The sequence below is a fragment of the Mobula birostris genome, chromosome 2, assembly GCF_030028105.1.
Source record: "Mobula birostris isolate sMobBir1 chromosome 2, sMobBir1.hap1, whole genome shotgun sequence".
NCBI lineage: Eukaryota > Metazoa > Chordata > Chondrichthyes > Myliobatiformes > Myliobatidae > Mobula > Mobula birostris.
The window spans coordinates 13662894-13675252 of record NC_092371.1 but is presented as its reverse complement, the minus strand read 5'-3'; the positions used below and the strand labels follow the sequence as shown (position 1 = coordinate 13675252).

The following is a 12359-nucleotide window of genomic DNA, read 5'->3' as shown; positions in this document are numbered from 1 at the left end:
CCACCAAGTTCAGGGCTAACAACCCTGATGGTCAAAAAACAATGAAGAAACAGCAATGAAGAAGCCTTCTCTACAGACAGAGATGGAGGACCTTCATTGCTGTCCTAAATGTCAGCCATGTAATTAGCAGTAAGTACTACAGTCATACCACTCAGGGACTTGTGCTATTTTTTTTGAGACTGAACGTTTTTCTGAAATCATAAAATTACTTGTGCTATGTGCAGTGTGCTGTTGATGATGTGTTTTACACCTTGGCCCCTTTCATTTGGCTCTATTCATGTATGGTTGAATGATAATTAAAGTTGAACTTGAGATAATTGACTATCTGGTAAGTGCAAAGTAAATCATTATTTTTCTAAGCTTGTGCAATGTCCAAAATCTGGGAAAATTCAGCCGACTCCATAGCGAGAACGTTAGACCTTGGACACAGGACCTGTGGTGTGTCACACTGCAATTAGTAAGCATTAGTTAATAAATTATTGCATAGTTATTCAGTATTAATAATTATATTATTATTCATAAAGAATGGCTATTGATCAGTTAAAGCACTATTGTTTGTTATTACTGCTTCTTGCTTCTTAATCAGTACAGCTTAGTTAAATTCTGCTGTCATATATTAATAGTTAATTACCCTCTAAAGAAGCCAAAATTTAATTAGTCTATACTGTTAAGTGTCAGTAATTAATCATACTGTTGCTATACAGTTAACGGTTAATTAACCTGTCAAGAAGCCACAGTTAGCGTCGGTTATCAAATATACTGCTAATGGTCAATTAATCTGCAAAGAAGTAATAACTAGTTAATAATTAAATTGCTGAGTGTCGGTGAAATGTTATAAATAGTTATATTCTTAATAATTAATTAATTTAATATATATTCTATAATTGGTCGTTTATATTAGTGATCTTTATCTTATTAAGTTTTTGATGGTTATTTAATTCGTTATGAAGTAGCTGTTGGTTACTAATTATCCACGAAAAATGAAGAGTGTTAATTATTGATTAAACCATTAATTAAACACAAGCACTGGTTGATAATCACTGTTGTAACACCATACTAATGCCATAGTTTGGCGTTAATATACGGTTAATATTTTCCACTTTGATTACTTAAAGCACACCATTAGTTACTCGATATAATAACCCCGTGGTAGTTATTAAAACCAATCGTTAACTATCGCTAGTTACCGCTCCCGCCTCAGTGGTTTCAGTTTCTCCCTCAACTTCGACGCCTTCCCGCCAAATTGGGCACGTGAGCCAGCCCTCGCGCTGAGTGCGAGGCATCGCAAGACGTTTGGAAGACGCCATCTTTGAGACAGGCAAGTACCACTTTGCCAGGATCCAGCTCAACCTCCTGAAGACCACGAGGGTGGGCGGGAAGGCACTTGTTTGACTTTAAGGAATCGCACAAAAAAACAAAATTAAAGTGTATCAAGTTCAAAATTATGATTATTAGCATACACATCCGGGATGTAAATACTGTAACACACATCAAAGTTGCTGGTGAACGCAGCAGGCCAGGCAGCATCTGAAGGAAGAGATGCAGTCGACGTTTCAGGCTGAGACCCTTCGTCCTGATGACCAGCAACTTTGATGTGTGTTGCTTGAATTTCCAGCATCTGCAGAATTCCTGTTTGCGTGTAAATACTGTACCCTGGAAATTAGCCTTTTAATTGCAGCATACACATTGTATATTACAAGCATGAGTTAACATAAAGCTAAATTAACATAAACTATTTGTAATTTACGTATCAAAATAAATAAAAACATACCATAAAGACATTAGTGCAGATTGAGGAAAATACAATCCGAGGCTGTGTTTGAGAACTAGTTCAAGATCCTGTCGGAAGGGAAGAAGCTGTTTCTGAACCATGTAGTGCAGGTCTTCAGGCTCCTGTACCTCCTGCCTGATGGTATCATTGAGAAGTTGGCATGGCCAGATCCCTGAGATGTCGCCTCTTGTAAGACGTCCTCAAAGATGGGGCGGGCTGGACCTGTGGTGGAACTGGCAGACTCCACACCCTGTAGCCATTTGTGTTCCTGTAATACTGTACGTACTTATCAATTACATCTAACAAACAGAGGCCTACGCTCCAGGCTTCACTCTACTTCTGGAACTCCGTAAAGTGTCACACAGCAGTACTGTACCACACATTTTGAAGTAAATTTATTATCAAAGTACCTGTACATCACCATATACAACCCTGAGATTCATTTTCTTGTGGGCATTCACAGTAAATACCAGAAACATAATAGAATCAATGAAAGACTGCACCCAACAGGACAAACAACTGATGTCCAAAAGATAACAAATTATGCAACCACAAAAGAAAAATAAATAATAATAATAAATAAATATCGAGAACATGAAATTATAAGTCCTTGAAAGTGAGTCCATAGGAACAGTTCAGTGATGGGACAAGTGATGACAACTCCTTTGTTTGCATCTTCAGAAACAGCTCTATTTCTAACTTTGATATCTCTTTTTTTCCCCTTTTCAGGGTGTGGGAAATTCTTTTGAAGACCCTGACCTGGAGTTACACTCCGACTAAGGTTCTTTGCGGGAATGAGACCTGCTCTCAGGGCCTCACGACCGGCCGCTTTTTGCTATCCCAAGGACGCGGCCTGGAAGATGATCACATCTTCAGGGTTCCTGGATCTCGTGGCTCTGGAGACGGGCTGATTCTAAGCCGGTGCCCCTGACTGAAGCATCGTGGGAGAACACGGAACATCAGGAGCAGCGAGTTAGCTGCTGGGGGTCGTGTGACTAAAGAGCTGCACCCTTTTGGTGCCGACTCTCCAGGTGCAGAGCTCAGGAAAAGCGACGCAACAGACTTTTAACCTCGTAAATCGGCGAGTTGTTTGTTATGTCTCCCTTCTCGCTGTGAAATGGGGGTACCCCTCTTTCCCTTATTAGGGAGAGAGAGAGCCTGTCGTATATCAAATTACCAGGTGAACGAGTAGTCTTTGCGGTACTGCAAGTCTATGCCTTTATTGATGCTTTGCTGCACACTTGGGTGCTCGGTGGATGGTCCTGATGCTTTTTTGCTGGTGGGGGGGGGATGTCGTTGCCTTGCTGCTGCTTCTGCCTGGGAGGGGAAGTTGGGGGGTTCTAACATTTAACTGTCACTCATTCTTTGGGGCACTCTTCTGTTTTTGTGGATGTTTGTGAAGAAAAAGAATTTCAGGATGTATATTGTATACATTACTCTGACTTTAAATGTACCTATTGAAACCTAAGATGGGTGAAGTTATCCCCTCCAGTTCAAGAGCCTGATGGCTAAGGGGCAATAACTGTTCCTGAACCTGGTGGTGTGGCTCCTGAGGCTCGTGTCCCACCTTCCTGATGGATGGTGGGGGGTCCTTGATGATGGATGCTCTATGGTGAGGAGGGCTTTACCCGTGATGGACAGGGGCATTTTGCAGGATTTTCTGTTCAAGGGCATCGGTGTTTCCATACCAGACCATGTTGTCACCAGTCAATACACTCTTCAACTCACATCTATGGATGTGTTTGACGTCATACTGAACCTTCGCAAACTTCTGAGGAAGTAGAGGCACTGTCGTGCTTTCTTCAGAATTGTACTTACGCAGTGGGCCAGGACAGATCATCTGAAATGATACCACAGGAAATTAGAGCAGCTGACCTTCTCCACCTCCTGTCCCCTGCTGAGGACTGGAGCACAGACCTCCGACTTCCTCCTCCTTTGTGCGAGAGGTTGAGTGAACGGTACAGTGTACTGCTGTGTAATTTGCTGCTGTTATAGAAAAGTAATTTTTGGACTATAAGACCATAAGACACAATAGCAGAATTCAGCCCAGCAAGCCTGCTCCACCATTTCATCCTGACTGATTTAGTATCCCTCTCAACCCCATTCTCCTGCCTCTCCTCATAACCTTTCACACCCTGACTAATCAAGGACCTATTGACCTACCACACAAAATGCTGGAGGAACTCAGCAGGTCAGGCAGCATCTATGGAAAAGAGTAAACAGTCGACATTCTGGGTCGAGACCCTTCATCGGGACATTTCCAACATCAGCAGATTTTCTCATGTTTGTGGCTTATTCACCTCCACCTTAAATGTACCCCGTGACCCAGCCTCCACAGCCACCTGTGGCAATCAGTTCCACAGATTCACCACCATCTGGCTAAAGAAAATCCTCCTCATCTCTGTTCTAAATAGACATCCCTCTATGTTGAGGCCCTCTAGACTCGCCAACCAAAGGAAGCATCTTCTTCACATTCACTTTGTGTAGGCCTTTCAATATTCAGTAGGTTTCAATGAGATCCCTCCTCATTCAAAGGAGCAAGCGTTTATAAGGCATTAGTCAGACAGCATTTGGAGTATTGTGAGCAGATTGGGGTCCCATATCCTAAGAAAAGATGTGCTGACATTGGAGAGGATCCAGAGGAGGTTTTCAAGAATGAAGCTGAATTTATGTATGAGGAGCATTTGTTAGCTCTGGGCCTGAACTCACTGGAGTTTAGAAGACCATAGAACAGTCAGCACAGGAACAAGTACTTCAGGCCATAATGTTGTGCTGAATCAATTAAATTAGTAATCAAATAGGCAACTAAACTAATCCCTCATCCACAATGTCTGTATCCTTTCATGTCCCTCACACTTATGTGTCTAATCCAAACGTCCTTTAAACGTCTCCAGTGTATCTGCCTGTACCACCACCCAGGGCTGGACATTGCTGGCACTCACCAGTCTCTGTGTAAAAAAAAATTGCCCCTCACATCCCCTTTGAAATTACCCCCTTTCTGGTATTAAATATTTCAACCCTAGGAAAAAGTACTGTCTAAAGAATGAGGTGGGGGAGGGATTCGCATTGAATATTGAAAGGCCTAGATAGGCTGGGTGTGGAGAGGACGTTTCCAGTGGTGGGAGAATCTGGAACCAGAGGGCACAGCCTCCGAATACAAGAACATTCCTTTAGAACAGAGATGAGGGGGGAATTTGTTTAGCCAGAGGATGAAAATCTATGGAATTCATTGCAAGTCATTGAGAGTATTTAAAGTGGAGGTTGATAGGTTCTTCATTAGTAAGTGCACCAAGGGTTATGGTTGCTTATAGTTGTTCTAGCCGGGGGTGGTAATGGGGCAGGCTCCCACTACCTACTAAACGCTCCCAAGGGCATGCATCTCAATTAGCCTCAAACAACCAAGTCCAGCTCCGGGCCTTCATGTGTGACTTAGCTACTGAGCCTGCCAGAACTGTTTCTTCTGCCAGGAGAAGGGGCTAAAGCGGGATACTGGCACCTTAAAGCCAGTCGCTTCAGGCAGATGGGCTCGTCAGCTGTGGTACTCACCTTATCTTGGAGGAGGGAAACACTGATCTCAAACCTCCACTTCCTTCCAGCTCTGCCCACTCATGGGGAAGCCTTCGAGAGTAAACTCCAAGGAAAAACCCAGAGCAGCAATCCCCAAGGCATCACCTCCTGCCACACCACTGGTGCCGAACTGTATCCATCTCTGGTGTTCCTTTGGATCATCTGCTGCCCGGATAGGGGGAGTCTGGTGCGTGGGAAAGAGCTTGCTCTTCTCATCGTACTGCCCTGGCTTGTGTATCGACATAGACAAATGGAATGCACCATCCATGGTCAACCCTGCTTGGCGGAGGGACAGTTTTCTTCAGATTTCAAAGCTCAAAGTAAGTTTATGATCGAATTACATATATGTCACCATACACAACCCATGGTTTTCGGTCGGGCGCTGGGCGCTCAGAGAGATGTAGCGGGGGGGGGGGCGGGCACCCGGCGTTTGGCCGGGAGCCGTGGTTGAGTGGTCAGCGACTTGGGCCAGCTCCCCCACCGGACTTAGTCTAGTGAGGAGGGTGTGAGGACACCCAGCAGGACTGAAAAAAACAAGACCTGACAAAGGGCGGATGAGTTCTTGAGCCAACGGCCATCTTCCGTGGAAGAGATTAAAGCCTCACTGCGTATCTACGAATCATTTGCTATGCACCGAGTTAGAAGAGACATGATGAACTTGGGCGCTGCACCGTGTGCCTGAACCTGCCCAAGGCCTCTGCCTAAGGAAGGGCCGAGCTCGAAGAAGCGGCCGTGGCTGGAGGCTGACATGGCCTCGGGCTCGAGTTCGGCGGGGGCTGCGGCGGGCAGTGCCAAGGCGGCCAGCGAGAACAAACTGGAGGAAAGGCTGTACTCGGTGCTGTCGCAAGATGGAGAAAGATGGAGGGGCATAGCCGCCAACCCTGGATTCGGGACGGCACCTGCTGACTGACTGACATCAACCCTGAGATTCATTTTCTTGTGGGCATACTCAATAAATCCATAATAAAATAATAACCTTAATAGAATCAATGAAAGACCGCACCAACTTGGGCATTCAACCAGTGTGCAAAAGACAACAAACTGTGAAAATACAAAAAGAAAGAAATAATAACAATAAATAAACCATAAATATCAAGAACATGAGATGAGGGGTCCTTGAAAGTGAGCCCATAGGCTGTGGGAACAGTTTAGTGATGGAGCAAGTGAAGTTATCCCTGGTTCAAGAGCCCGGTAGTTGAGGGATATCTGTTCCTGAACCTGGTGGTCTGAGCACTGAGGCTCCTCTACCTTCTGCCTGATGGCCACAGTCAGAAGACAGTATGACCTGGGTGGTGGGGTCTCTGATGATGCATACAATGTTTCATGCAGATGTGCTCAATGGAGCAGAGGGCTTTACCCATGATAGACTGAGCCGTATTCCCGACTTCTTGTAGGATTTTCCATTCAAGGACACTGGTATTTCCATACCAGGATGTGACCCAGCCAGTCAGTATACTCTCCACCACACATATTTAGAGGTTTGTCAAAGTTTTAGATGTCATGCTGTATCTTTTCAATCTTCTAAGGAAGTCGAGGTGCTGTCATGCTTTCTTCGTAATTGCACTTACACACTGGGCCCAGGACAAAACCTTCAAAATGATAACAGTGAGGAATTTAAAGTTGCCAACATTCTCCACCCCTGATGCTCCATTGAGGACTGGCTCATGGACCTCTGCTTTCGTCCTCCTGAGATCAATAATCAGCTCCTTGGTCTTGCTGACATTGAGTAAGGGCTTGCTGTTATGGCCCCACTCAGCCAGATTTTCGAACTGCCTCCTATATGTTGATTCAACCCCATCTTTGATTCAGCCTGCGACAGTAGCGTGGTCAACAAACTTGAATATGGCATTGGAGCTGTGCTTAAACACACAGTCATAAGTATAAGGCGAGTTGGGCAGGGGGCTAAGCACACAGCCTTGTGGCACACCAGTGCTGATGGAGCTTGTGGAGGACAAGATGCCAATCCAAACCAAGACTAGCAGATTGTGAGGAAATCCAGGATCCATTTGCACAAGGAGGTATTGAGGCCAAGGGGCTTGGAGCTTATTGATTTGTTTTGAGGGGGATCTAGTATTGAATGCTGAGCTGCAGACGATAAAGGGCATCCTGTTGTATTCATCTTTGCTGTCCAGATGTTCCAGGGTTGAGTGAAGAGCCAACGAGATGACATCTGTCATGGACCTGTTGCTCCAGTAGGCAGATTGGAGCAGATCCAAAGCGCTTCTTGGGCAGAAGTTGATATGTTTCATCACCAACCTCTCAAAACACTTGATCGCTGAGGGTGTAAGTGTGACTGGACAATAGTCGTTGAAGCAGGTTACCATGTTCTTCGGCACCAGTATAAGGGAAGTTTACTTGAAGTAGTTGGGTACCTCAAACTGCTGAAGCAAGGTGTTAAAGATCTTAGTGAACACACCAGCCAGTTGATCAACACAGGTCTTTAGTACTTGGCCAGGTGCCCCGTCTGGGCCAGACACTTTTCGTGGGTTCACTTTCCCAAAGGCTGCTGGCAATCGGCTTCATAGACTAAAATCACAGGATGATCAGGGTGTGTGGGAGTTTGTGGTAGTGTCAGGATGCTGGAGCAGGGATTCAATCACAGACCCAGTACTGTGCACAGTGATATTAATTGAGTAACAAATCCCGAGGTGCAAACAAAGTCGGCGTCTAAGTTCAGGCAGACATCAAAACATCCAGAGAAATCCAAAAACCGGAATTGGGAAACTGGCAGAGTCGATATTCAGACAGCCAGAGTACAGATACAAATACTGGAAAGGCTCAGGAAAATTCACTGGCACAATCTGTCAACAAACAGGTGAAAACAGAGGACTGAAATACACTGACAATAAACAGAGAGGCAGATGATAGGTGGAGCACAATGAGACACAAGTGGCAGCAATACAGGTAATAATGAGAAACGGATGAGAGACAGAGTACTCAGTAGAGCAGGAGTGGGGACAGGAGCACATGGCAATACAAAACCACAGTCTGACAGCTAGGGGGAAACACACAAAAAGACAGAATTCAACTGGAAGTACTGACAGATGGACTGTGGGAGTCTGTGATGGACTGTGGTAGTCCGTGATGGACTGAGGGAGTCTGTGATGGACTGAGGGAGTCCATGAAGGACTGTGGCAGTCTGTGATGGACTGAGGTAGTGTGTGATGGACTGAGGGAGTCCGTGATGGACTGAGGGAGTCCGTGATGGACTGTGGCAGTCCGTGATGGACTGAGGGAGTCCGTGATGGACTGTGGCACTCTGTGACGGACTGAGGGAGTGTGTGATGGACTGAGGTAGTGTGTGATGGACTGAGGGAGTCCATGACGGACTGAGGGAGTGTATGATGGACTGTGGCCGTCTGTGATGGATTGAGGGAGTCCGTGATGGACTGCGGGAGTGTGTGATGGAATTCCCTTGTCTGGTTCAGTGGGAAGACTGACAAATTCAAATTAAAACAGAAGGTGAGGCAAAGGTGTGTGTGAATATTGGGGGAAGAATAGGGGTTACATATAAAGCAACATGAAAATCATTCTGGCATGGACGAGATAGGTTGAAGTGCCTCTTTCTGTGCTGTAGCACTCTTTGACACAGGGCTTCCTCGTTCTCCTGCTTTCTTAACTTCTTGTGAAAAATGGACGGGTTAGATCTATGTTGATTGGACTTCAGAAGATTGAGCAGACCTTGTTGAAAGATCAGAGGGGCTCGACAGGTGGATACTGAGATGTGGACTTGGGCCAGATTGCATTCGGTGGCGAATCTGTAGAATGTATTGCCACAGAGGGCAGTGGATGTCAGGTCATGGGGTGAGGTCGAGGTGGAGACTGGTAGGTTCTTGACTGGTGAAGTGTTACAGGGAGAAGGTGGGTGAACGGGGTTGAGAAAAATAAAAACAGCCATGATTGAATGGCAGAGCAAACTCAATGGATCAAACGGCCCTGTAGTGATACCTGAAAACAGACCAAAGCCGCTGAGAGACCGAGACTGGAATTGAAAACAGACCAAAGCCACTGAGAGACAGAAACTGGAATTGAAAGTAGACCAAAGCTGCTGAGAGACAGAAACTGGAATTGAAAACAGACCAAAGCTGCTGAGAGACAGAAACTGGAATTGAAAGTAGACCAAAGCTGCTGAGAGACAGAAACTGGAATTGACAACAGACCAAAACCGCTGAGAGACCGAGTACGGGAAATGACACTGTATGATGCGCTTCCAAAAAACTGAGCTCCGAGTCAACAAAAGAGCGTTTCATCCTTTACTACTAAACCAGCAAAGGTGAATGATCTTATAACGAACAAAACTAAATAAGCAACATAGCGAAATAAGAGTAATTAGTGTAAATGAGTGGGTTAATAAAAAATATCATGCCTCCCCCCACCCTGGCTCACTTCCACTCAACTAAACTAAACTAACTAACTAGGAGAAGGCATGAAGAGGTAACTATACTCATTTGTTTCTACTACGCCCCGACCCACATGACAAATTACTGTGACCTATGATAAACGTGGAACACTAGATACAACACAGATAACAGAAAATAGATACATGGCTCCAACAGGCCCTGATTCTACTCCGATCTCCTATGGGCTTCCACCCTGGTACCCTGACTCCCTCCCACGTCCCACTGCTCTACTCTCTCCATACCCATGACTATGTGGCTAGGCATAGCTCAAATACCATCTATAAATGTGCTGACGATACAACCATTGTTGGCAGAATCTCAGGTGGTGACGAGAGGGTGTACGGGAGTGAGATATGTCAACTAGTGGTGGGGTACCGCAGTAACAACCTGGCATTCAACGTCAGTAAGACAAAAGAGCTGATTGTGGACTTCAGCAAGGGTAAGACAAAGGAACACATACCAATCCTCACAGAGGGATCAGAAGTGGAGAGAGTGAGCAGCTTCAAGTTCCTGGGTGTCAAGATCTCTGAGGATCTAACCTGGTCCCAACATGTCGATGCAGTTATAAAGAAGACAAGACAGCGGCTATACTTCATTAGGAGCTTGAGGAGATTCAGTACACTCAAAAACTTCTATAGATATACCGTGGAGAGCATGGTGCCTGGTATGGGTGGAAGGGGGAGAGGCTATGGCACAAGACCGAAATAAGCTGCAGAAGGTTGTAAATCTAGTCAGCTCCATCTTGGGTACTAGCCTACAAAGTATCCAGGACATCTTTAAGGAGCAGTGTCTCAGAAAGGCAGCGTCCATTATTAAGGACCTCCAGCACCCAGGCCATGCCCTTTTCTCACTGTTACCATCAGGTAGGAGGTACAGAAGCCTGAAGGCACACACTCAGCGATTCAGGAACAGCTTCTTCCCCTCTGCCATCGGATTCCTAAATGGACATTGAACTACCTCACTTTTTTAATATATATTGTTTCTGTTTTTTTGCATGATTTTCAATCTATTCAATATACATATACTGTAATTTATTGATTTATTTATTATTATTATTATTTTATTTTGTGTTTTTTTCTATATTATGTATTGCATTGAACTGCTGCTGCTAAGTTAACAAATTTCACGTCAGATGCTAGTGATAATCAACATGATTTTGATTCTGAAGTTAGGCCATCAGTACACTCCCAACTGCCCTGAGGCCTCCGTTGGTTGGGATCGACCATGAGTGTTGCCAGCTGTCTATGTGATACGCAAGCCAGGGCAGTAGGATATGGAGAGCAAACCGTGGCCCGTGCAGCAGGCTCCCCCTCTCCAAAGGAACGGCAGAGACCGATACAGTTTGGCACCAGCGGTATCACAGGAGTGGCCAGGCAGCATTGAGCTCACCGTAGGACTGCCTTAGGGACTCCACTCCAGATTCTTCCTTGAGATGTACTCCCGAATGCTTCCCCAAAAGTGGGTATAGCTGCAAGGCAGCGGAGGCTTGAGATCAGAGTTTTCCCTCTGGATGAGCTGCCAACCACGGCTGACAAGCCCCGTCTGCCTAAAGCGACTAAGTCGAGGATCCGATTGCAGAGGGAGGTACAGAGGCCCGGGTTCCACAACTTCTCAATCAGGATTGTGGGAATGATGGTATTAAATGCTGAGCTCTAGTCGATGAACAGCATCCTGACGTAGGTGTTTGTGTTGCCCAGGTGGTCTAAAGCCGTGTGGAGGGCCATTGAGATTGCGTCTGCCGTTGACCTATTGTGGCGATAGGCAAATTGCAATGGGTCCTGGTGCTTGCTGAGGCAGGAGTTCAGTCTAGTCATGACCAACCTCTCAAAGCATTTCATCACTGTAGATGTGAGTGCTACCGGGCGATAGGTAGCTCATGCAAGTCCACTGGAGGCAGAAGGCCCGGAGGCAGCCTCCCCTGGGGTTAGAGGAGTCTGTGTTAAGGATCTTGCCCTCAAGTCAAGTCAAATCGCTTTTTATTGTCATTTCAACTGTAATGAACAAAGTAAAAACGAAACAACATTCCTCCAAGACCATGGTGCTACATGAAACAAACTACACTAGACTAAGTGAGACAACACAAGGCTACACTAGACTACGTAAGACAACACAAAAGCTACACTAGACTACAGACCCACACAGGACTACATAAAGTGCACAAAACAGTGCAGGGCAGTACAATAAATAATAAACAAGACAATAGGCACGGTAGAGGACAAATTACAATATAATAATAAATGAAGTAGATGTCAGTCTAGACTCTGGGTACCGAGGAGTCTGATGGCTTGGGGGAAGAAACTATTGCACAGTCTGGTCATGAGAGTCCGAATGCTTCGGTGCCTTTTGCCAAGTGGCAGGAGGGAGAAGAGTTTGTATGAGGGGTGCGTGGGGTCCTTCACAATGTTGTTGGCTTTGTGGGTGCAGCATGTGGTGTAAATGTCTGTAATGGCGAGAAGAGAGACCCTAATGATCTTCTCAGCTGACCTTCCTTGCATTTCCTCTACCAAGATGCAACACCTCACATTCATCTGTGTTAAATTCTCAGCCCATATCTGCAACTGATCTATATCTTTGCCAGTCCTCTACCCTATCCACAACTCCTCCAGTCTTGTCATTACTGC

The 12359-nt window shown here is 45.6% G+C and overlaps 1 protein-coding gene across 1 annotated transcript in view; it reads right to left on the bottom strand.

The window, feature by feature from the left end:
• The window catches only part of hormad1 (HORMA domain containing 1), a 55393-nt gene extending 50031 nt beyond the window's left edge, over window positions 1–5362 (bottom strand). The window contains exons 1-3 of the mRNA XM_072276284.1: window positions 5318–5362; window positions 1772–3757; window positions 1188–1392 (exon numbers count right to left, since the gene is read on the bottom strand). The gene's annotated coding sequence lies outside the window, so the exon portion shown is untranslated. The remainder of the gene's footprint in view (window positions 1–1187; window positions 1393–1771; window positions 3758–5317) is intronic.
• Window positions 5363–12359: the final 6997 nt, after the last annotated feature.